This window comes from Erinaceus europaeus, chromosome 14, assembly GCF_950295315.1.
Source record: "Erinaceus europaeus chromosome 14, mEriEur2.1, whole genome shotgun sequence".
Lineage (NCBI taxonomy): Eukaryota > Metazoa > Chordata > Mammalia > Eulipotyphla > Erinaceidae > Erinaceus > Erinaceus europaeus.
The window spans coordinates 53,144,742-53,170,093 of record NC_080175.1 but is presented as its reverse complement, the minus strand read 5'-3'; the positions used below and the strand labels follow the sequence as shown (position 1 = coordinate 53,170,093).

Sequence of the window (25,352 nt, the reverse complement as noted above, 5' to 3'; positions counted from 1 at the left end):
TAGTGAGAGTATGAAAGTTTTCTTTTTTCAATCAAGTATAAGGTAGGGATTTTCACTATTACCCTTAACTATTTAACATAGTCTTGGAAGTCTTAGCCATATCATTGATATGTAACAGTGTTACTATTTGAAGATGATATGATAATACATATAAAATATCCAACAAAGAACTCCTGGAAACTAGTAACCAATATAGTAAAATGGCAGTTTGCAATCAATATACAAAATATTAAAAATAAGGCAATATACAAAAGTTAGTGACATTTATCTATGCAAACACTAAATCAGAAGAAATCAAGAAAGCAGTTCCACTTATCATAGCAGCTAGAATAGTCAAAGATTAAGGAATAAAACTAAAAAAGGAAATGAAAGTCTTATATGCTAAAAACCACAAGTCAGTTTTCAAGGAAATAGGAAAAGGGGGAGTTGGGCAGGCTAAGCACAGGTGACGCAAAGCGCAAGGACCAGAGTAAGGATACCAGTTTGAGTCCCTGGCTCTTCACCAGCAGGGGAGTCACTTCACAGGTGGTGAAGTATGTCTGCAGGTGTCTATCTTTCTCTGTGCCTCTCTGTCTTCCCCTCCTCTCTCCATTTCTCTCTGTTCTATCCAAAAACAACAGCAGCAATAAAGACAATAATTACAACAACAACAATAAATAACAAGGGCAACAAAAAGGAAAATAAATATCTTTAAAAAGCGGGAAAAGGCATAAAGAGTAATCAGGTGGTGGTGAACCTAGTTAAGTCACACATTTTAGTGCACAGAGACCCAGTTTCAAGCCTCTGGTCCCCACTTTCAGGGGGGAAGCTTTATGAGTAGTAAACCAGTGCTGTAGGTGTATTTCTATCTCTTTCCCTCTTTATATCCACATCTCCTCTCAGTTTTCCCTATCTCTATCTAATAATAAATTTTAAAAAGGTAAAAAAAAAAAGAGAGAAAGAAAGAACGATAAAAAAGAAAAAGAAAAAATGCACAAAGAAATAAAAATATACACCATGTTCATGGATTGGAAGAATTAACATTATCGGGAGTCGGGCTGTAGCACAGCAGGTTAAGCGCAGGTGGCACAAAGCACAAGAACCAGTGTAAGGATCCTGGTTCGAGCCCTGGCACCCCACCTGCAGGGGACTCTCTTCACAAGTGGTGAAGCAGGTCTGCAGGTGTCTGTCTTCCCCTCCTCTCTCCATTTCTCTCTGTTCTAGCCAACAATGATGACAACAATAATAATAATAACTACAACAATAAAAAACAAGGCAACAAAGGGGAATAAATAAAAATTAAAAAAAATAAAATAAAATAGAAAAATTAAAATAATTAACATTATCATAATGATCATTCTACCCAGAGCCATATATGGATTGAATTTCATCTCCATCAAGATTCCAACCATTTTTTTTAAAGAATAGAAAAAAGCATAAAAGTTTATCTGGAATAAGATAATACCTAGATTCACCAAAACAATCTTGAGAAGTGAAGGTCGTAACTGGAGACATCACACTTCCAGATCTCAAACTCTATTATAGGGACATTTTTTTAAATTTATTTAAGAAAGGAGACATTAACAAAATCATAGGATGGGGGGTACAACTCCACACAATTCCCACCACCCATTCTCCATATCCCATCCCCTCCCCAATCGCTTTCCCATTCTCTATCCCTCTGGGAGCATGGACCCAGGGTCGTTGTGGGTTGCAGAAGGTGGGAGGTCTGGCTTCTGTAATTGCTTCCCCGCTAGACATGGTCGATCCATACTCCCAGTCTGCCTCTCTCTTTTAATCAAACTGCTGGGTATTGGAACAAAAAGTAGAAACACTGACAAATAGAATAGAAATGAGGGACTAGATATAATCATCTACACTTATGGACACCTAGTTTTTTGACAAATGGAGTCAAAGGATTAAATGGAGCTAAGGGATGTCTCTTCAATAAATGGTGTTAGGAAAATTGGATTGAAACATGCAGAACTATTAACATATAACTGTTTTGTTTTGTTTTTCTACCAGGATTGTAAGTCATATAACTCTATTGCTCCTGGCATGTGAGACAGAGAGAGTGAGAGAGAGAAAGAGAAATAAAAAGAGGAGAAAGAGAGATAAAATTGCAGCACTGCTCGTGAGGCTCTCCCCTTGCAGATGAGAGTCAGGGGACTACACCTATGTTTTCATGCAGGATAGATAGCATGCACTTTAAATGGTGAGCTACCATTCATCCCCAGGCACTGTATACCATCCTCCAACTAAGGAAGTGCTACTTTCTGCTGTAAGAAAACAGTTGAGTAAACAATTTTCCTTGCATAGGGCTTAAGACTATAACTTGGTATCTCCAGACTTTTGTGAATTAAAACATAGAAAAACATCAATTCAGTTATAGAATTGTCTTAAACTTTTTTTTTCTCAAACAGAGCTTTGAGAATAAAGAACACCATTTGTCAGTGCATTTGACACTAAGTTGACAAAGGAGGGGGGACTCAAACAGCGATAAAGAGGCATATCTCTGGAGAGTTATATAAATGTGACTAATCAGTTAATCAATTTATAACATGTGCTAGATTGAGATTATATCCTACACGTGAGTGCATAAATACTTTGTGTTACTTGTTTAGGTTAAATGAGTATGTTATTATTTTGTGAAATCATTCTTTCTCTTGAGGAGAAGAATGGTCAATAAGGGGACAAGAAAGGTGACAGGGTCTAAATAAATAGATCTCAATTTATTTAGAGATCTGTCCCAGTGATGCAGGTATGCAGCAGGAATGGAACTATTTAAGAAGCTATCAAGTTGGTAATAAAAATAACAAAATCATTATAGATCTGAGATATTCAGTATAAGACCATTGGACTTAGTGATCATTTGATATATATGAAGAGTGTATGAGATGGAAAGTGAATCAATGAACAGTAATCGGGTTCCTGAATTGATTAGTTAGGAGCATTACTGAATTAGATACATCTTGATGACATGGGTCAAACAGGGAGTTCAATCTTTCAGATTCTGAATTAGTGTCTAAAAGATATTCATGGGATTAGACTGAGTAGCTACGCAGGTAATTGGCCATTTCATGAATCAAATTTGGTATGACAATTAAGACCATTTATGTGAAATGAGAAGCCTAACTGGCTTAGGAGACCTATTAATATACATTGTTGGAAAGAAAGAAATGGAAAGAAAAAAAAAAAGGTGCTGACAATTCAGGAGAAAGAGTGGCTAGAAAAATGGGAGAAAACAGGAAATGTGAGATTTCTGAAAACAATGGCAATACATTTGTTTTAAGAAAGGAAAAGAAGGCCCAGACATTGACAAATCCAGTAGCATGTGCAAAGACAGTACGCAAGTACCTAGGTTTATGTATCTGGTCCTGACCTGTAGAAAGGAAACTTCATAAGTGGTGAAGCAGTGTTATAGGTCTCTGTATGTCTGTCTTTCTGTCTCTCTCTCTCATCTATCTCCTTCCCCTTTCAATTTCTTTCGGGAGTTCCATTTGCATCTTGGGGTTGAGAAAACTTCATGACACCATTGGCAGTAAGAGAAAATAGGTTTTATGGAGTGGGGGGACTCATAGCATACATCACACAGTATGGTTCTGCCAAATGTCTCTCATTGGTCACCATGAGGTTCTGTCAAAATGTTCCCATCGTGTTTGTCCCCTAAATCTTTTCTTGCATCTGCCTGCCTAAACTTTTGCACACATCTGCCTAATCCTACTTTGTCGTATGCTTTACATTGGTTTGTTCTCCCGCCAAGAGAATTGGATCAGTTCAGTCAATTTCGTGGGCCCGCTTGGCCCCACCCCAAGGAACCCCGAGAGAGGGTTCCTGAGTTCGAGAGTGCCAGAGTTGCAGAGTTCCTGAGTTCCTGAGTTCGAGAGTAAGAGAGAGTGCTTGCACCGCCGCAAAGAGACAGCAGAGTTCTGTTTGGTGATTAGTTTGGTTTAGTTTATGAATCGTTGTTCCTGAATAAAGAAATACAGCTTCCCTGCCCAGCCGTTGTCTCCGCGTCTCTGTTACCTGCCCGTGAAGCCAGCTAGCCCGGCTAGAGCTTTCAAAATTTTAACAACACTACTTCATACTCACTGTCCTATTAGTTGGGTATGTGTGCATATAGCTATATCAAGTATTCACATCTTATGGATATACATAAACACAAAAATTGTAAGGGTATACACAATTGATTCTATGTTTACTCTGCAGATCCTGACCTTATCCCAAGGGACATCACACAAGGCAGGCTTCTTGTTAGCCCGAAGGCCTATTGATCTCTATCTCCGTTTACCACAATAGGGCCAAAATACCACCCCTGGGGACTGAAGGCAAAACTACAGAGATACCAAAGAATTTCTGACATGTCTGTTAGTAATTATGAAAAATAGTTCATCAGAAAAACAACAGACATTGTAATTCAGGGACCTGGGGGCCGGGAGTTATTGCAGCAGGTTAAGCACACATGGCAAAGCACAAGGACTGGAGTATGGAGGCCAGTTCAAGCCCCTGGTTCCCCACATACAGGGGGGTTGCTTTACAAGCAGCGAAGCAGGATTTCAGGTATCTATCTTTCCCTACCTCTTTTTGTTTTCCCTTCCTTTCTTGATTTCTCTCATTCCTATCCAACAACAATAATAACAAAACCAATGATAAACAACAAGGGCAACAAAAGGGGAAAAATAGCCTCCAGAAATAGTGGGTTTGTAGTGCAGGCACTGAGCCCCAGCAATAACCCTGAAGGCAAAATCATCATCATCATCATCATCATCATCAAAGGGTCTATCAAGAAATCAGTGGTTCTTCAACAAAATGTTTTAATCAAATGATCACTTTGTCTAAATTTCCAAATCTTTTCAATTGTTCCTTTTGGGATTCAACCCTGGAAACAAAATTCATTGCAGTTTCAACTTCTGAATAGTTCCTTTACTCTTTGACTTTAATATCTGACTGATGTTGAAGTTTGTATTTAATCTTTAGCCTGTTCAAGTGATAGCTGTCTTTATTCCTATATTTATGTACAGCAAAGTATATATTTTTCTTGCTGGAGACACAGTAACTTTTCCAAAATAGCATCTCTCCCTTCCTCCTCAGAGTAATTTAATTCACTTGAATCAGATTTTATTACACTATGAACATCTCAGTTATTCACTTCTTATTCTTACTAGTCAATTAGTTAAGTACTAGAGAATCCTACTCATTCATTGGAGAAATTAGCTCAATTTTCTTTTCACTAGCATTCTCATGTTAGTTGATTTAATTAATATTTAGTTATTTAGTGCAGGGTACTAGTAATGAGCCATATTTTTTTATTTTGCTTTATTTTTTTTACCATTGGGTTTATAGCAGGAGTTCTATGCCTACATGACAAAAATATCATTCCAATTATATAAAAATAATTATGAAAGGACAGACAGCAACTAGGGACAACAGAGGGAGAAGAGAAGGCTAGAGACACCTGCAGCATTACTGCACTTCTTGTGAACCACCCCAAACACACACACACACACACACACACACACACACACACACACAGGTTGGGAATGGGGACATGAACCGGGGTTCTCGTGCACTGGTAACATAATGTGCTTCACTAGGCATGCCAATACCTAGCCCCTGGATCCAATGTTTTGATATATTTCTCACACCTTCAGGAATAATGTCCTTACTTATACTTATAACCATGTCTAAAAAGTATAAACACACACATACAGAGAGAGATCTTAAAATAAAAAGGATATTTAATGTTGCCTAGTTAATTAATTTATTCAGATTTTCTAAGATAATATATATGTGTATATGTGCATATATACATAAGCATATGTCTATATAAATATATTCTTATATGAGAATCTTTAAAGAAGTTCTCAAATCACATTTTCTGTACAATCAGCCTATAATCCATCAAGATTCATACCTAATTTATTTTATCTCCTCAATAGGTGAAAACTTTACAACTAGTTGTCTTCCTTCCCTCATTTTCTTCTCTATTAAGCAAACACCATTAATTTAATAACACAATAAGATTCTAATCTTAAAAACTACCTTACAGTCAAGAGGCGGGGCTACGGAGCAGCAGCAGCTGTGTTTCTCTCCTCTCCTCTATCAGGTCAACTAGGAATACCAAAGGAGATCATCTGGGACCACAATAAGGCAGGACTAGAACAACTTCAGGAACCCACCAAATCACCAGTGAGTACAAATATGTGTGGCTCGTGGACAGAGAGGAGCCTAAGGAAAGATTAAGTGGCTGGTAACAGTCTGGCAGTTTACCAGTTGAGGCACTACCTCCAGTCTGTTTTACCAACAAAAAGACAGCTGAAGGGAGGAGAGGACTCCCCTAAGACTCACCAAATGCAACTCCATTGCTACTGCCCTCAGAGGCTGGAGCATCAGGAGGGAGGCACTATGCTGACACCAGGAGACAGAGAACTAACCAGGAAACCCAGGAAAGGATCTACACCTTGGTGTCCTACTTGTGGGGCTGTGTGGTGGGAGCCTCTCCATGTTGTTCTCCTGATGAGAACACAGTGAATAGTTGTCTCAGAACCTACAGACTATAAATGGAACTTGTTTAGAAAATCAGAGGGCCCGGCAGTGCTGCCTGGCTAGGCAGAAAAACTGAACTGAACCTGGAGCTTTGGGTCCTAGGGGTGTGAGAGTCTCTTTGCATAACCACTGGATTATCTCTCCCCCACCCTGATTTATCTCTTGGTCAGTAGTCAGTGATTAAGCTAAGAAGCCTACTTATAGTTTAAAAGCCTTCTGGTTCCCATAGCCTACAGGGAAGAAAAATAATAAAAGAGACTGCTGGAAATCTGTTCCTGCTACCCTTGCCTGCTCTCCTTCTGCCCAGGGTCCATCATGCTGCTTCCCCCAGACCTGAAGATGTGTAGCCAAGCACTGGTAACTAGCTTAAAGACTCCCAGCTCCCTGTCATCATGACTAGCTGATCTGGGCTATGCCTATTTTGTTGTACTTAAATAAGCACAATGGAAAGAATCTCCCATTTTTCAAAACTCAGATAAAGCTGTGTGAAGTTTGTTGCTGATTTTTAATTTCTATACATGTTCAAGCAGTTTGGGAAATTAGAGTTTGATTTCAAAGCCATGATTCCTACCCATGTGTCATGTATCTCCTCAGGCTGTTATGTGATACCAGAGATGGGCAGAGAACATTAACTGAATTGAGTAACAGGAGATACATTTAATCTTCTGCAGAGTGTGGGATCATAAAGGTGAAATATTATGTAACACCAGAGCAAAAAGAGAAAACAGAATACTAAATATAGGAACATGTATAATGGCTGGAATTTCAGGGCCAGAGTCTGGTCAGGTGATGTGATGAAAGAACACGAAAATACATGTATGAATTTATGGCACAGTTAAAACTGAAAATGGATACACTTTAATGACATTATTGTAGAATTTTAGAGTGTTCTGACATATGGCTATTTTTGTGTGTGTGTGATCTGATTGTCTATAGGAAACCTTTCAGAACTTCTTACAGGACAGGCTTGGTGATAGTTGATTCCTTCAACAGTTGCTTATCTGAAAAGGCTATTATACCTCCACCTAGTCTGAATGACAGTCTAGCAGGATACAGTACTCTTGGTTGAAAGCCTTTCTCATTGAGCACAACTTAAAAAATTCACAATTGTGGAAATTAACAGTGGGTTCAGTGTTATCTAAATCCCTGATTTGAAGCATGGTGAATGTTAAAATCTCATTTTTTTCTCTGTAGGCTATGATAGCTTGAGGGCTTTTAAACTATAAATAGGTTGTTTTTAGCTTATTTACTCCCTCTTGAACAACAGATAAAGTGTGGGGGGGGGGGAGATAGTGCAATGGTTATGAAGAGTTTCCCACACCAAAAATATTCAAAGCCCAGGGCTCAAATCACCTGCTCCACCAGCACCTAGAACCAAGCAGGGCATCACTACTTAGCCTTATAAGTTCCTGAACAAGACTCATTTGTAGTCTTTAGGTTCTGAGGCAATTATTCACTGTGTTCTCATCAGGAGAACAGTGGGGAAAGGCTCCCACTATACAGCTCCCCTCTAGACCACTGAGATTTAGATTCTCTCCTGAGTTTCTGGTCAGTTCTCTGCCCCCCCCCCATGTCAGCACAAGGCCTCCCCCCACTGCTGCTCCAGCTTTTGAGGGGCAGTAGCAATGGAGACTCACAGTTGCTTTTATGAGCCTTAGGAGAGTTCTTTCTTCACTTCAACAGTCTTTTTGTTGGTAAAACAGCCTGGAGGTGGTGCCTCAACTGGCACACTGTCAGATTGTCCCATCTGCTTGGGAGTAGATATAGGCTTTAGTCCCAGGAATCTCTCCTTAGGCTCCTATCTGTCCATGAACCACGTGTGTTTGCAGTCACTGAGTCACTGGTAACTTGGTGCATTCCCAAAGGAGTCCTAGTCTCATCTTGTTACAGTCTTAGGTGATCTTTGATATTCCTACTTGACTAGGGAGAGGAGAGAAACTCTGCTGCTGCTACTCTGTAGCCTTGCTTCTGGAAGTGTCCTCAGGCTTTTCCTTCTTATGCGTAACCTCTGTTGTTGTTGAGGTGGTCTGGTGTCGGGCTGCACCGCGGAGAAGAGAGCGGACGTCCAGAGCAAAGGGGTACACAGATCTTTATTATAGGATGGGGGGGGAGGTTTGGTTCAGACCACGTGGAGCCAGCCAGCAATGGCCGACCACGGGGGGAGAGCAGGGAGCGAGACCACAGAGAGGGAGAGCCGAGAGCCCAGAGAGAGCGAGGGGAGGGGTGAGGGGGCTTTTTATTGGGCGACAACCAGGGGTGACGTGTAGGGCCAGGATTGGTTGAAAGGGGGCACTCTAGGATTTAGCGAGGCATAGGAAAACCTGGGGGTGGAGACTGCATCAGAATAAGTCCTCAGCAACATCTCCTCCTATCCCTTTATATCTAAATGGACACAGTAAAGAAAAATGGAGCATGCTTAAATGTTTTGGAGGAATGCCATGCTCAGGTGGGAAGATGTAGGACTTTCTGTGGAGGAGGGAAGGCTTAAATGGCTGCCAACCTTGTGAGATTTAAATGTCCTCCTGTGCTCAACCCCTCTTCAGAGAGAGAGACTTACCTGGAGAGACTCATCTCATAGGTTTAAGCGCAGCCTGCTCAACCATCTCTTCACAGTATCTCTACATCTTTTCTATCTTTCTATCTAGTAATTGCATAAGATGTACAAAGTCTATAAAAGACTATCATGGGGCAGAAACCTTTTGGACATAAGCCTAAATGACATAACAAAATAGGAAGGGACACGAAGGGGAGAAGTAAAAGTCAGTGGGGTGTGAAGGGAAGGATTGGTGTGTAAAGGAACATTCCCTGCTTGAGTGGGGAAAAGGGCAAGGGTACATAATGAGGGGGCGGCAGGAGGCATGACCCACCAAACAGAGGGGCTATTTGGCATTGTATAGTCCTCAAGGCAACAGTCTGTAAAGTCTATGAATTACTCAGGATTAGTCTATGAAAAACCAGCAGCGTGAAGGGAAATAAGCTGCTTCAAAATTGTGTAAAATGTATATAGGGTATGTCAGAAAGTCCGATACAAGTCTCAGTCCGAAGTAGATGGCTAGGGGAGGAATTGGCAGGGGATGCAACGCTGCATGAGGGAGGTCAGCCGCTGGAATGTTGCTCTTTTGTAGATAGCTAGCTGGAACTGCCAACACGTAACAAGCAGGTCAGAAGCAGGAACGGTAACCAGGCATGAAGAAAGTTCTGTCCTTGGAATTCGTGTATCAGGTTCTTCAGATCACGTTGAGTGACATCTAGGGTTTCGGGGGGTGTGCCACGGTAGTCGTGCCATCTAGTGAGTGACGTCAGGGTGTGCAGGGGTTCAGATGGTTTTTCTGGGATTCCTGTGAAAGAAACACAAACAATCTGCTTCTCGTGGTTAATTTGAACTGGTAACAAGTTATAGGTTTGTTATAGTTGATACCTCGATGATTATAATTGGTTTAGAATCTCTTTATGATTTATTAAAAGGTCATCTAATGTGACCTCCTGTAGCAGCCTCTACCGCAGGATCTTGAGACCAATTTTAGCTAAAATATGTATTTTAAACAGACTCAAATTGCTTAGAGAGTTAACGCATATTCGTGACAATGATTTTAACGTTTACAGTGCCAGATTGATGCCAGATCTGTTGTGGATTAATTTCCACAAGATAGTTTACAGGGCACCTTTGGGGACCCTTCAAAGGTGTCCTGTATATAAAATTTATATAGTTTAGTTTTGGGAATGAATAGTCACGTTGAACATTTAGACTTTTACCTAAATAGTAAGTTACCTTAACTATTAATATTTACCTTGTCTGGTAAAAGTGTAGCTGTAGGGTTACACTTCTGACCGTTAAGTTAGTGTTACCAAACTTGAGACATACCCATAAACATTTAGTTATAACAAACTGGAGGAAAAAGAACTTTTGTTATAAAAACACATTATTTAAAAACAATTTTAAATCTGTCATTAGTCACACAGTTTAAGACTAAACACGTACATATATACCAATACTATATATAAAATTCAAAAGAGGGAGAAAGAAAAAAAATTTTTTGGAATGTTTCTGGACGTCTCCAGAAACTTTGGCTGCGTCCAGCATTTTTATATAAGGCCAATCACTCGGCTCGTGCGTCGATGAAGAATGCAGCTAGCTGCAAGAATTAATGTGAATTGCAGGACACATTGATCATCGACACTTCGAACGCACTTGCGGTCCCGGGTTCCTCCCGGGGCTACGCCTGTCTGAGCGTCGCTTTTCTTTAATGCAGGAATGAGAAAATCACGTAAGGCATAGAGATCTGTATCTGATTTTCCCCATATTAAAATATCATCTGTATAATGAAAAATATTAAGGCCCTTATGAATATATGGGACAAGGGCAGATTTAACAGCCTCCTGACAAATTGTAGGACTATTGGCCATACCCTGGGGCAGCACCACCCATTCAAATCTGTCAGCGGGGCTGGCATTATTAATAGACGGAACAGAGAAGGCAAAACGTTTACAATCTCGCGGATGCAAGGGGATAGAGAAAAAACAATCTTGTATATCAATAGCTATGATTGGAATTCCCGTGGGAATTGCAGAAGCAAGAGGCAAACCCCTTTGGGGGGAGCCCCAGACCTGCATGGTTTTATTTACTGCACGGAGATCTTGAAGGAGGCGCCATTTTCCCGAGCGCTTTTTAATCACAAAGACAGGAGTATTCCATGGGCTTCGAGAATGACGAATGTGTCCCAAGGACAACTGCTCTCGGACGAGCTCTTTTAAAATTTTTAGCTTATCCCTAGGTAAAGGCCACTGTTCCACCCAGACAGGCTCATTAGAAAGCCAGCTTAAGCGGGGTGTTTGGCTACGAACAGTGGCATTTAGTATTGGGGGTGCTGAATAGACCTGGTATCGCGGGAATGAGTTTTACGCTCTGCAGAGGCGTCTGTGGATATCCTAACATTAAGACATTCCAGAAGATCCCTGCCCAGTAAGTTGGTGCTAATATTAGCTACCAAAGGGCGGAAGTGTCCAGTAGAACCTTCTGGGTCTTCCCACATAAGCGAGTCTCGTGTGCAAAATGCTCTTGTCATCCCTCCTATTCCATGTAAACTGGGTCCAGGGATGAGTTCCCAATCTTGGGGAACCTCTTCTTGCCTTAAAATCGTCTTTGCTGCCCCCGTGTCAATCAAAAATTTAAAAGGAATATTGCCAATCTTTACTGTCATAGAAGGGTGACCTTGTTCTAAAACAGGAGTGGTCCACAAAATCTCAGGCCCCAAATTTGTACCATTCAGGGGCGAACCATCTTTATGAAATTGGGACCAACAATCTCTCTTCCAATGAAACCCCTTACGACATTTTGGACAAACAGTATGTGGTCTCTGGCTCCCTGACTGAAAGCAGGGTTGCTCTGGCTGGAGGCGTGGTTTCCCTGACTGGAGGCGTGGTCGCAACTTATCAGGACATTGGTTACGCCAATGTCCTTGGCGACCGCACTGAAAGCAGGCCCCGTTTTGCTTACGTGGGGCAACTGCATAGACCTGCGTCATAGCGGGTGTCCCATAATTGCCTGATGTAAGTTCCTGTGTCGCTAGAATCCAATTATCTGGGTGTAGGTGTTTAAGATTAAGGCATACCTGACGGAATTGTGGTGTCATGCCTTCCCAGACAATAGAGCGCAGGAGTAGTGTGCGGACGTCAGGATTATAAACCTTTCTCTCTAAGCTTCTCTTCACCCTTGAGATGAAGCTCGCCAATGACTCATCAGAGCCTTGGTGAAAAGAGTTAATGGGAGCTGATGGATCTACATCAGGTGTGGTCACCCTTTCCCATGCTTGTGTTGCACAGATGCGTACCTGTTCAAAATAACCAGTTGGAAACCTGGCTTCTGCCTGCTGAGCTCCAGATTCATAAGCTCCTGCTCCAAACAAAGCATCAGAATTCCATTCTATCTGTTTGTTACTATTTTCCTGCGATTTCCTAGAGCACTCATCGCGGAAACATGCCTGCCACTGAAGATAGAGAGGGTCTGGGAGTGCAGCACGAGCCAGTTCTTTCCAGTCTTGTGGTGTATTTAAATGTTGGTAAAAGCTTCTCAAAACGGACTTGGTCCATGGAGAGTGCATACCGTCCTCCCTGACTGCTTGCCTGAGCGTTCCAAGTTCTTTAGAGGAATATGGCTGCCACGGCTGAGGGTTTTGTTTAGAAGGGGCCAAGTTTACCGGGAATGTGTGGATTTGGTCCGGTGGCGCGGGAGAGGGAGCTGCAGAAGTGGAAAGTTCAGTAGAAACTGCTGTAGTGGCTGCAGGGGAGACTAAACGCATATCTACGGGGACGGAGCTCCCGGGGTGGACTGCACATGGTTTAAAATCCTTAAATGCTGAAAAAATATCCTTTAGCTCTCGTATCTCAGCCACTAGATCTCTTAATGGTGATGTATCAGCAGGGGGCGGGGTCAGGGACGAGGAAGCCTCAGGCGGAGCTGAAACCGTGGCAGCAGGGGCCGGGGGCGGGGTCAGGAAAATGGAAGCTGCAGGCGGAGCTGAAACTGGGACAGCAGGGGCAGGGGCGGGGTTCAGGAACGCAGAAGCTGCAGGCAGAGTTGAAACCGCGGAGGCAGGGGCCGTGGGCGAAGCTGAAACCGGGACGGAAGGGGCAGGGTTCAGGAACGCAGGCGGAGCTGAAACCGGGATGGAAGGGGCGGGGTTCAGGAACGCAGGCGCCTCAGGCGGAGCTGAAACGGAAGCTGAAACCGGGACGGAAGGGGCAGGGTTCAGGAACGCAGGCGGAGCTGAAACCGGGACGGAAGGGGCGGGGTTCAGGAACGCAGGCGCCTCAGGCGGAGCTGAAACGGAAGCTGAAACCGGGACCGAAGGGGCAGGGTTCAGGAACGCAGGCTGAGCTGAAACCTGAAAGGCGGAAGGGGGTGGGGTCAGAGGAGGAGCTTCCGAACACGTGTGCGTGTCTGTGGGAACGGAATTCTTGGGTTTAGCCGCTGATCGCTTAGGATGTCTAAGTCTTAAGCACATGTGATTTAACTCTCGTACCTCAGCCTAAAGGTCACTTATCCTTATGGCATACCACGTTTTACATATCTTGAAAGTGGTGACCACAGTTAAAAAAATCCAAGGGGTAGCGAAAATTAAACCTTTTATGACAGCGGGAATCTGTCCCAGGTCAAGAAATAATGACTGGGACACCTCCTCATAAAACGAGAAATTTCCCATAGTGGAGGGAAACGCGGGGCCACAGAAGTGGGCGGATGCCACTTACCTGTGTCTGGGCGGTTTCGGAGACCTCAGGCCGGGCGTGGTGTGGGTATGGAACACGATGGGCACCAGATGTTGTTGAGGTGGTCTGGTGTTGGGCTGCACTGCGGAGAAGAGAGTGGACGTCCAGAGCAAAGGGGTACACAGATCTTTATTATAGGATGGGGGGGGGAGGTTTGGTTCAGACCACGTGGAGCCAGCCAGCAATGGCCGACCACGGGGGGAGAGCAGGGAGCGAGACCTCAGAGAGGGAGAGCCGAGAGCCCAGAGAGAGCGAGGGGAGGGGTGAGGGGGCTTTTTATTGGGCGACAACCAGGGGTGACGTGTAGGGCCAGGATTGGTTGAAAGGGGGCACTCTAGGATTTAGCGAGGCATAGGAAAACCTGGGGGCGGAGACTGCATCAGAATAAGTCCTCAGCAACACTCTGTGCCCAAAAGAAAGTAACACCTTTCTCTCATTTAAAAGTTAACTGTAAGGGCTGGAGATATAGCTCACTGGGTAGGGTGCATACATTGCCATGTTTAAGGCCCATATGTGATTCCTGGGACCATGTAGGAAGGTCTTGTGCTCTTCTCTCTCTCAATTTCTTTTAGTCTCTATCACAAGATTTTAAAAAGCAAAAAAAAAAAAAAAATGACTGTCAGGAGCAGTGAATTCATTACACAGGCACCAAGCTCCAGCAATTATGTTGGTAGCAAAATAAACAAGTACAAGAAAAATTATTGTGACAATCAAATGAGTTACTCGTGCATCAACTGTGCTTAGATCAATTCCTAATATGTAAGACTTCCATTAACCATTTGCTAAGCATATTGTTTTCATTCAGCCATGTATCACTTCAATAGATCACAAGTTGTCATTGCCAGCATCCTTACCAGTTGTTTAGAGAAAAGAAAGTAATAATAAAAATTTTCTTTTATTTAGAAAGACACATTGTATTAATAATCTTCTGCAATGTGAGTTCAGTCATTGTTATTGCTAGCTAGCTTCAGTACCATCAGTCTACCGAAGAGCTATCCATGGAACAGCAATCTTCTGAAGTAAGGGGTAGAATAACAGACATATTCTCCACTCCTATGGAGGTCAACAGTCTAGTGGAAGGCATCAGTCAAATGTAAAGACTGATGGTGATGAATGGTAGAAAGAAAACAACTTGATTTCTGAAGAGATAATTCTTCTTCTTCTAGCGTTTTCCTGGAGAGATAATAAGACTATGCAAAATGACTTTCACACCTGAGGCTCTGAGGTCCTATGTTCAATCCTCAGCACCACCATAATCCAGAAGTGAACAGTGTTTTAGTGTGTATGCATGTCTATTTGTCTGTCTGTCTGTCTCTTTATCCCTCCCTACCTCCATCCCTCTCCCTTTCTTTTTCTCTCTTTTTTTTATCGAGTTAAAATAAATAAGGTATAAAAAAAGAAAAAGATCACTTTTAATTCAGGAAGTCTTATTTGATACACTCAAATAAGAAAAAAATAAAGAAAAATATAATAATCAATAGTTTGGTTTGCATACTTTTCTTAGAGCATTGATTTCCCAAGTCCCTTCTAATTTTCAAGTGTTCCCTTAAACAACAAGCTATTTTAAGATGTGCACATGTTCCTCCAAACTAAGTTTCCAGGACTTTCATTTCTTGGCATTTTGGTCGCTTGTTCCTGAAATTGTGGACTTGCTGCCAGCAGCTTTATAGCACAGATTCCGACTAGCACAAACTGACATGAACAAAAGGAAAACAAAGATAATTCGAGACTTAAAAGACAAACTGATTTCTTTCAAGTTTGTGATTCCTCTCCATAATTCATTTTAAGCTTTTGCCAGTATTAAAATAAAGACTGAGAGCCATGTGTATAAGTGAACTTAAATATTCTATACCACTTGGCTACAGCTCCTCTGGGATTTCTATGCCTGCTTCCAAATGAGAATAGTTGCTCTATGGTCACAAAACAAAGCAAAACAAAACAAAAGGACAAGTATAATGAATTTCATACTTAGAAATATGACAAACTAAGGTTAATAAAATAGCTCATTTGGATAGTGTGCCACTTTGCCATGTGGACAACCCAGACTCTAGCCCGGCCCCCACCACACTGAAGGAAGCTTCACTGATGTATTGTCCCTCTCCATCTCCTTCTATCCTCACCCTCCCACTCTCTCTATTCTCCTTCTCCCTCTTTCTTCCCTCTCCCTCACACTCTATCCTACCTTTCCCTCTCTGGAAAAAAAAAATCAGGCAAACTATTTGGAAGTATTTTCTAAGGTAATGTAAAAGAAGAAAACAGAGGTGTAAAGAGATAAAGAAAGGAAAAGGAGGGAAGGAAAAAAACAGAAGAAAAGAAGAGAGGATGGGAGGCAGGTTTCTGTTAGTCTAAGTCTATCTAGCATTCAACCCTGTTTATTTTCTGGAGGTCTGGGGAAAGCTAAACATTGTCTGGTGTTCCTCTTTAACTCTCCAACTAATTAAGCAAGTATTTCTGTCCAATGAATGCAAAGGAAAGAAAAGGCATAATATTCAGATCATGGAAGTTTCATTCATTAATCTTACCAACAGTGTAACAATGATCCAGGGGATCTTCTGTCTGGCAACCATTCGCCTTTTCAGCTGATGAACAACTGAAGATACACAACATAATCTATTTCTTCAATGAGAGTGTTTACTGAAAATCAGTTCATTTACCTTACTCTTATTATTTTAGTGACATGTGAGTTAGTCACAAAAAAAAAAAAAAAATCTTTCAACATCACCTAAAACTTACCAGCTTTAACAATATATATGAACATCCTTATTGAATAGAGATAGAAATCGACAAGCAAGAGGGAGATAGAGAGGGAGAAAGATCCATAGTAGAGTATAGTACTCTGGGCAGAGATAGAGAGACAGCTGCAACCATGCTTTACCACAGGCAAAGCTTTCCCCCTGCAGGTGGGGACCAGAGGCTTGAACCCAGGTCCTTGCACACATGACCTCTACAGAGTGTACAACTTCCTGGGCCCCACATTTAATATATTCTAAATATTATATCTAAATAATATATATATCACAGAAAAGACCAAGTGGTGATGCACCTGGTTGAGTGCACATATTATCATGCACAAGGACAGAGGTTCAAGCCCCTTGTCCACACCTGAAAGAGGGAAGCCTCACAAGCAGTGAAGCAGGGCTACAGGTCTCTCTCTCTGACTCGTGCTCTCTCTATCTCTTCCTCCTTTCTCAATTTCTCCCTGTCTTTACCTAGAAAATAAGTAAACACAATATATTTTTAAATATATAAGCATATCTTTACACAAAACTTTATGACACACTCCATTATGATTACATTGAGAAAACAAACTGTCTTAAAATTTCTTCTTAACAAACTACATTAACTCTAGATGAGAGAAAAACATAAAGGAATCCTGGAAAAGATTTGGGTTTGGACTTGTAAACAAGCTACAGAAAACCTTAACTGGGCATCAACTAACACATTATTCTATGTTGGTTTGATGTCTTCTTCTTTTTTTTCAGTCTTTGAAAAAAATAATATTTATAGAACTTGCTTATAGTGAGTGCTAAAGGAACCCAAAATAAATGTAGTGTTCTCAAGGTCACTATCATTTTAACAAATCTGTAATGAGCACATCCTCTCTACCCAGATTTATATCTACTGAACATCCAGAGATTAAGTAAGGCATCATTTCAAATGAAACATAAAATACAGTGTATTAATCCCATTTGTGAGCAGAGGTATTCTATGTAAGTAGAATAGGCATCCCTGGGAAAGTATAATTGTACATATATAAGACCCTTTCTACACACACACACACACACACACACACACACACTTAATGAAATGAAATTTATTCATTCTTATGAATGAAATATCCCAAGGAGTTTTCTGTGTGCACAACTCATTAGGGAATAGAAGCCAAATATGATCCATCTTTTGCTATCTAATAACTGTTTTTACCTATGGTTTTACCTATGGTCATATTTTTTTTAACAGACTATATCATGAATGCACATTTGTCATCATAGCCTTAATTATCAAAGCTGATTTGTTTGTCATCTATATATATATAAGGTACAGATAATAAAAGCAGATTGTGAAATGTTTCATTCAAATACCATTTACTAATCCTATTACTGATACATATATATGTTTTTTTTTCAGTTTTATCAGCTGATTCCCCTTTTGTCCAAAGGGTGCTAAATTTTCAAGTTTCATTTCTGCTTTTTAAATGTAAATCCTTATGCACAGGTCACATGCTATGCTATCAATTATATTTTATTCTTTTTTTCCTATTTTTTATTAATACTGACTTGTAAGATTATAGGCCATAGTTCCACAAAGCATATACCACCAAATTTCTGTGCTCCACCCTGATTCTTCTAAAAGATAAGTACCTCAGTTCCTACAATGTCTTAGACATTGTATGTTTCTATTAGACATTTGTATGTTTCTATTGTGTATGTGCGTGTGTGTGTGTGTGTGTGTTATTTTGTTTTGCAAGTTCATGTGTGCCATTTCTTTTGATTCTACATATGAGTGAAATTATATGGTAGTTGGCTTTCATCTCTTTACTTATTCACTAAGCATAATTATCTCCATTTCCATCCATTTTGTCCCAAAGGCCAAAATACTGACTTTTTGATTACAGAGTACTATCCCTTGGAATATATATATATATATCATAATTTCTTTAAATCTGTCAATGGTCATTTAGGCTGCTTCTAATGTTTGGCTATTGTGAATAATGTAACTATAACATAGGGGTGCCTATGCCCCTATGTCTGCATGCCCTTTGGATAAATGCCTAAGTGTAGTATTGCTGGATCATAAGATAATTCTATTTTTATTTGTTTAAAGACTCTCTATATATTCTTCCAAAGGGGCTGTGCCAGCATTTGCATTCTCACCAGCAGTATAGCAGGGAATCTTTTTCTTTACAACCTGGCCAGCACCTGTTATTTCCTGTTTTATTGATATAGTCTATATTCACACAAAGGTTATCCTATCATGGTCAAAATAATTCCATATAAGACATAAGTTCACATTGTCCCATAGTGTTTTGTTACCATAGTTTTATTACCATGGGGAGTATTTAAAACAAAATTCCACACAGCTTTGCTCAGAATAAAGATTATTCTGAAATTAAAGAAGTGATACTCCATGGCATACAGTTTTCTTCTTTGTAGTGCTAGATTTCACTGTTCTGGATCGCTTCTTCAAAGGGCTGGGGGAGGGGGTGTTGGGGGGTTAGGCAGGTGATGAACCAGAGCTTTCTCTGGTATCTCAAAACTGTCTCAAAGCCATGGCAAGTCAAAGAAGTTACCTAGAGAACTGTCTCTACTGCTTTCAGGTGGTAATTTTTCAATATGAGCATTAACTGTAGTTCAGTGAAATTGAGAAAAAACATCAATTGTCAGGTTTCTTATTCTATACACAGTTTTTGCTTAAATTCTGTGATTCAGGCCCAGTATCAGGCTGTAAACTGGATGGGCAAACAAGAGTTTGCTTGGAGCTTATCTCCTCCTTTAAAATGTTTAGTTCCCCCTAGCAAAATACAATAACAAAAGAAGTTCTAAACAGCAGAATTATACTGTTTACAGTTCTGGGTTCTGGCAGTCTAAAATTAGCACAGGAACATGACTTTGAAATAATTTCCGAACTCTTAACCTGGGATTTCTCTCTGTGTCCATCTATGGTAGAAGGGAGAAGTGATCCATCTGGAACCTCTTCTATACCACATTAATCCCACTCCATAGGGATCTGCCTTTCTAATTTAAGCCCTATCCCTGAGTCATAACATTGCTTGGTTAGAGATTTTAGGGGACATACGCAGACCATAGCATGAAGCTCTAGCTAGAAAAGATGGAAAAGGAGAAGTTAAAGAAATATACCTATATATGTATATATCTATACCTGTATCTGTATCTATATAAATAATAATATAAAGACAGACTACTTTTGTTATCTTTACTGGGATTTACCACTGCAAGCAGGCATTTAAAAACAAAAAGAAAGAAGCAGAAACAGAAACAGAAGGAGAGAGGAAAAGAAATGACAGCATTAAAGCTTCTCCTGGTGCAGTAGAGGCCAAGTTTAAACCTGCTTTGCATTCGTGACAAAGCAGACACACTATACAGTTGAGCTATCTTGCTGCTCTAGAGAGGTGTTGTTGTTGTTTTGTTTTGTTTTGTTTTGTTCTTCCCTGAGCACTGCTCAGCTCTGGTTTACAGTGGTGCTGAGAACTGAACTTGAGCTAAGCCTCAGGCATGAAATTCCTCTTCTATTACCATTTTATTATACCTTCACACTCCACCCCCACCCCAAGCTCCAGAACTATTTTAATTGAGTTATCAAGGAAAATTTGTCTGAAGCACAGTCAAGAAATTATGAAATGAAGGAGGAACAGTTATTATGTAACTTATATACTTATATACTTATATACTCTGAGCGGGTTACTGGATCATATATACTTTATATATAGCTTATTGCAATAAGGGATATTTTAAATATGAGCCTGGCATCAGCATTTATAAATCAAGTTATATTGTAGTGCTTCTGAAGTGGGCAGGCACTACACAGACTAGCTAGTGATCCATTTGTATTTTTGATTCTCTTAACAAAATAAAGATTAGCCTCTAAATGAGGGTACATATGTACTGTTTGCAATTGAATCACAAACTCAATTTGTGGACAAAGGTCAATCAAGTGTAATGCTCACCACCTACATTTACAGATACTACTTCCTATCATGCCCTATCTTCTATTGTCATTAGCAATTATTACTGTCTAACAACAGGGTGATGTTTTTCTTGTTTACCATTGTGACTGACTAAGTCTTCCTCATAAAATGAGAACTGCAAATGGAATCTCTGTCCTTTCTCTTCGTTTAATCTTCTATAATAAACTAAGCCTATTAAAGTACAAATTTAATAAATATTTGTTGAATTAATTCATTAATGTGCTATTTAAGTTCATATTTTCTTATAGTCCTTCTGCTACTGAATTAAAAAAAAAAAACTTTTATCTAAGCATGCAACCCCAAGGAATGCCCAAGAATATTCTTGCATTTAAAAAATTATCTTCACATCAGGAACAAAATAATGGACTCTTTTATGGGCCTTTATAGGACCTTGCCCTCAATATGGATCAACAATGCTAGGGAATGTTCCATTCTCCAAAGGGATGTTGGACAAAATACTCTAACTACTACCTGAAGAAGATGGGTCCTGAAATTAGTGCAGCCTGGTATGTTCCTGTCAGTGAGCACAGAATGTGAATTCAGACCTACAGGGATGTAGAGGTTACATAGGCTGAGCTGAATACAGGCCCCAGATCAAATAGACAGGGTTTACAGTTAACAATATTTATATACCTTATCCATATTTGGGAGCTACTCTCTTGCCTGATCCAGCTTTCTAGTGCTTTTTCTAATTATGACACCATCTCCCCAGACAATAACCTGGGCCCACCAGCATATGAGTTGTCAGACTCAGGCAAAAAAAAAAAAAAGTAAAGTCATGGACCCCTTGGAATATACCTAAAATAGAACTATGAGCTTTTTCCAAATCAGAGCACCAAATCTTGATCTGCAATATTCCAGCCTTTAGGTTCATGATTAGTCAACAATTCGTTCTGCTTTATATCTTAACGCTTTTTAAGCTATCAGGTTCTAGATGATATCATGATGCCAGCCTGCCTTCCCTGGGCAGACAATCCTATCATGTGTCCTGGAGTCCTGCCCCCTCAGATCCATGCCCCACTATGGAAAGAGAGATACAGGCTGGGTGTATGGATCGAACAGCCAGTGCCCATGTTCAGTGGGGAAGCAATTACAGAAGCCAGACCTTCAACCTTCTGTACCACACAATGATCCTGGTCCATACCCCCAGAGGGATAAAGAATAGGGAAGCTATCAAGGGACGGGATTAGATATGGAGTTCTGGGAATGGGAATTGTGTGGAAATATACCCCTCTTATCCTATAGTCTTGTCAATATTTCCATTTTATAAATAAAATTAAAAAAGAAATTATCTTCAAATTTATCTTCTATTAACATTTTTCTTATAATTATTTTATGTTAGTTGAAGATAGTCTTTTTAACTGGAGGAGCAGTTCTATGGTTTCTTCTTTTCTAGTCTCTCTCTCCCTCTCTATCTTTCATTGTTCATCTTAAATAAATAAATAAATAGTCACAAGGAACAGTAGAGTCATGAAGACACTGAGCTCCAGAGATATCCCCAACATTGGATTTTTTTTTCAAACTTACATTATAAGAAAAGAACAGCAATGATAGCATAATGATTATGCAAAAGACTTCCATGCAGGATACCAACATAGGCCAGAGTTTAGTAGTATTGTGGTAACAACAACAATAGTTGATCTTTAGTCAACTTTTCAATATCTAAAGCAAAGAAGAATGTTTGTGTAAAAATAACAGAGAGTCCTGTACTGTAAGGAAACTTTTAGGTTTTAACACTTTGAAATAATTATTTTATGAAAAGAGGAACAGTGAAATTGTGATACTTAAGTTGATCTTATATTTTGTAGATTGAAACCACATTGCCCTTGTTTCCCACCTACTGGGGTAACTTCATGAGCAATAAAACAGTGTTGTGGGAGTATGTCTCCCTGTTCCTCTCTGTCACCCATTTCCTTTTCAACTTCTCTCTGTGTCTATCCAAATTAAATACATTAATAAATATAATATAATAAAATGAACCCACCTTTCAATTAAAAATTGTATATGTGAGAGATATGTGAGTTTTCACAAGTTGTTTGTTTACCAAAGCAGTGCTCAGCTCTGGCTGATGGCAGTGCAGGGGATTGAACCTGGGACTCTGGAGCCTCAGGCATTTTCAAGCTTTTAAATTGTCCCAGATAGGAAGATCATAATATTGCTACACAAGTTGTTAAGTGTTTGTGGAGATTTCTTTAAATTGGAGAGTAACATGACTTCAGTAGCTAGTTCAGCAATGTTTTTGAAAACCATTTCTGCATCTATAGGCAGAAGAATGTTATTATCTCTGAATGGCAATTCAGAATGCCATGAGTTATCTCATTGGAGAAAGTTTGTTAAATGTGCACTGGCAGTGCCATTAGTGTTTTACTCTTGAACTCAACTACAAGTCAGCTCTGTATAAGTAACCATTTCAGGAGTCAGAAATGAATATGCAGTTAAAATGGTGCCATAAGTTAATTAGAGTGAAATTAGAAGGAAAGTGGGCCATTTAGTTGCATGAGAATTGCTGTACCGAATCAGACTCATGATTCTTTCAGTTTAATATACAGCCTGCAGCAGCTGTATTGTTAGTTTCTAAAGTGTTAAAAGAAAAGAAAAAAGGCTTTATAATTCACCTAGACAAGTGTGCCATCTGTGATCTGAAGACAGTTTCTTCATGACCTCTTTCAAATAATACCCTGAAGCTGGAAGTTTCAGTCCTGCTACAATGTTGGTTTAGCTTGAGTAGCTCTGGTTATTAATACTGTGTCTTGAATCACCCAGTGCCTACATAAAGCCAACTAGTCCATCAGGAAACAATGTCTAAAGTTTCTGAATTCATGTTTGAATAGGTCTGCTTCTAATGAGAAAATATGAATGTAGCTGGTTCAACACAAACACTTGAGGGAAAATTTTCCCTCTAGATAACCATGCTAGATGAATGCTTGCTTTTCTGCCCACTGGGTTCACAGGATGAAAAAACATTTTGTATATGCTGTGAGTGTCCCCCATTTTCTATCCATTATTTATCCATAAGCCCTATGCGAATGATGAAGAACTCTGTATGTGAACTTTTAGAAGAGTTCAACAGTAGCTTTTCTTACATAATTTGGCTGAAGGAAAATGACTGTCATGTCAGAGAGGGGAGTGAATTACTTATGCACCTTCCCCCCCCCCGCCTTTCTTTTTACTGGTGATAAAGACAAATAAGAAGACAAGAAACAAAGACACCTGCAGTACTGCTCTACCATTCAAGAAGCTTACCTCAGCAGGTGGGGAACAGAGTTAGATCCTGGGTTCATACACATGTTAATGTGTGCGCACTACTAGGTGCACCAATACTCAACTCCTGTTTATTTGTTAGTTTTTCATTTATACTAAAGTACCGATGATGATTATAGGTTTATTGACTATTACAGATATCATACTACTACTACTACCTTGTTATTTCTGAAATGCTAAGCTTACAATTAGCCATTTAGAAAAAAATACTTTCTCTAGAAAAGAAATGTTAAGTTAAAGTCTCAATTATTTTCTTAGGCTGTCATATATTAATGCAGTAACCCCAGTGCCTTGAACTTATAACTTTGGTGCTTATGATGATGATGATGATGATGATTATACCTCCAATCTTATCGCTGGGGCTTGGTGCTAGCACTACAAAACCACTGCTCCTGGCAGCCATTTAAAAATATATATATTGGATTGGACAGAGAGAAATTGAGAGGGAAGGGGGAGATAGAGAGGTGGAGAGACACCAGCAGACCTGATTCATCGATTGTGAAGTGGCCCCACTGCAGGTGGAGATCCTTAAGCAGGTCCTTGTGCTTCTGACTATATGTGCATAATCTGGTGTGCCACTGCCTGGCCCCTGAATTATAACTCTATATAGGATATCTCCTACTCTAGAAGGCCAGAATGAAAATGTTATCATTATTTTCTTGAGCTAAGTTCAACATTCATTATTTTTTCAATTTATTTTTTAATTTTTAAATTTATATTTATTTATTTATTGGATAGAGACAGTCAGAAGTCAAGAGGGGAAGGGGATATAAATAGACAGAGGGACACCTGCAGCACTACTTCACTACTCACGAAGCTTTCCTCCTGCAGGTGAGGACTAGGGGCTCAGACTTGGGTCTTTCTACATTGTAACATGTGTACTCAACCGGGTGTGCGGACACCAGCCCCAAAATTCATTATTGATGCCTACATTAATTCTGCTTACTTTCTTTAGTTATTTCAACTGTTCTTTCCAGTTCTCTCTCATTTGTATATTCCCTTTTCCAATTAGTACCTCATGTCTTCAAAGGTACATGTCATTTTGAGATTTAGCACTTATTCACTCTTCTAAGATTAGTGAGTCTTTTTTGTTCTCTTTAAACCACCATATATTGTTGGTTCATTGATTTTGTCCAAAAATATCTTCACTGAACTATGTTTCCATATAAGTCTGTATTTATAGAACATAGAGTAATGTTTGACATAATAGTAGCAGAACATAAGAATGTATTCAAGGATATTTGTAGAATTGACAATAGCACCTTGGAGTTACTTCCAAACTATTTGTTGTGCTTGTCTCTATGGACAAGATATCAGTGAATACCACAAGGTTCTAAATGAGCAAATATTATACTTTCTAAACCATAGTCAAATGTTATTGGTCTTTAAATCACAAGAAAATGAAAATAATAGCACAAAAATATGCAGCTTGTGAATTGACATAGAACCTTGATGTTAGGGAATGAAGGAATTCCAAGCTCCAGTAACAGCTTGAACAAAAGTAAGAAAGTGAGATCAGAAAATCTCAGAGGAAGAGATCAGGCAGTGGCCCACATGGATAAGTGCATATACTACAGTGCACAAGAACCCTAGTTCA

General features: G+C 40.0%; 1 protein-coding gene and 1 non-coding gene across 2 annotated transcripts in view; both read left to right on the top strand.

Annotated features, from left to right (window-relative positions):
* BCHE (butyrylcholinesterase) overlaps positions 1–25,352 on the top strand; it is a 78,013-nt gene that overhangs the window by 35,258 nt on the left and 17,403 nt on the right.
* On the top strand, positions 10,604–10,759 carry LOC132532936 (5.8S ribosomal RNA). Its single transcript, XR_009544848.1, has one exon. It is a non-coding gene; the product is annotated as a 5.8S ribosomal RNA (ribosomal RNA).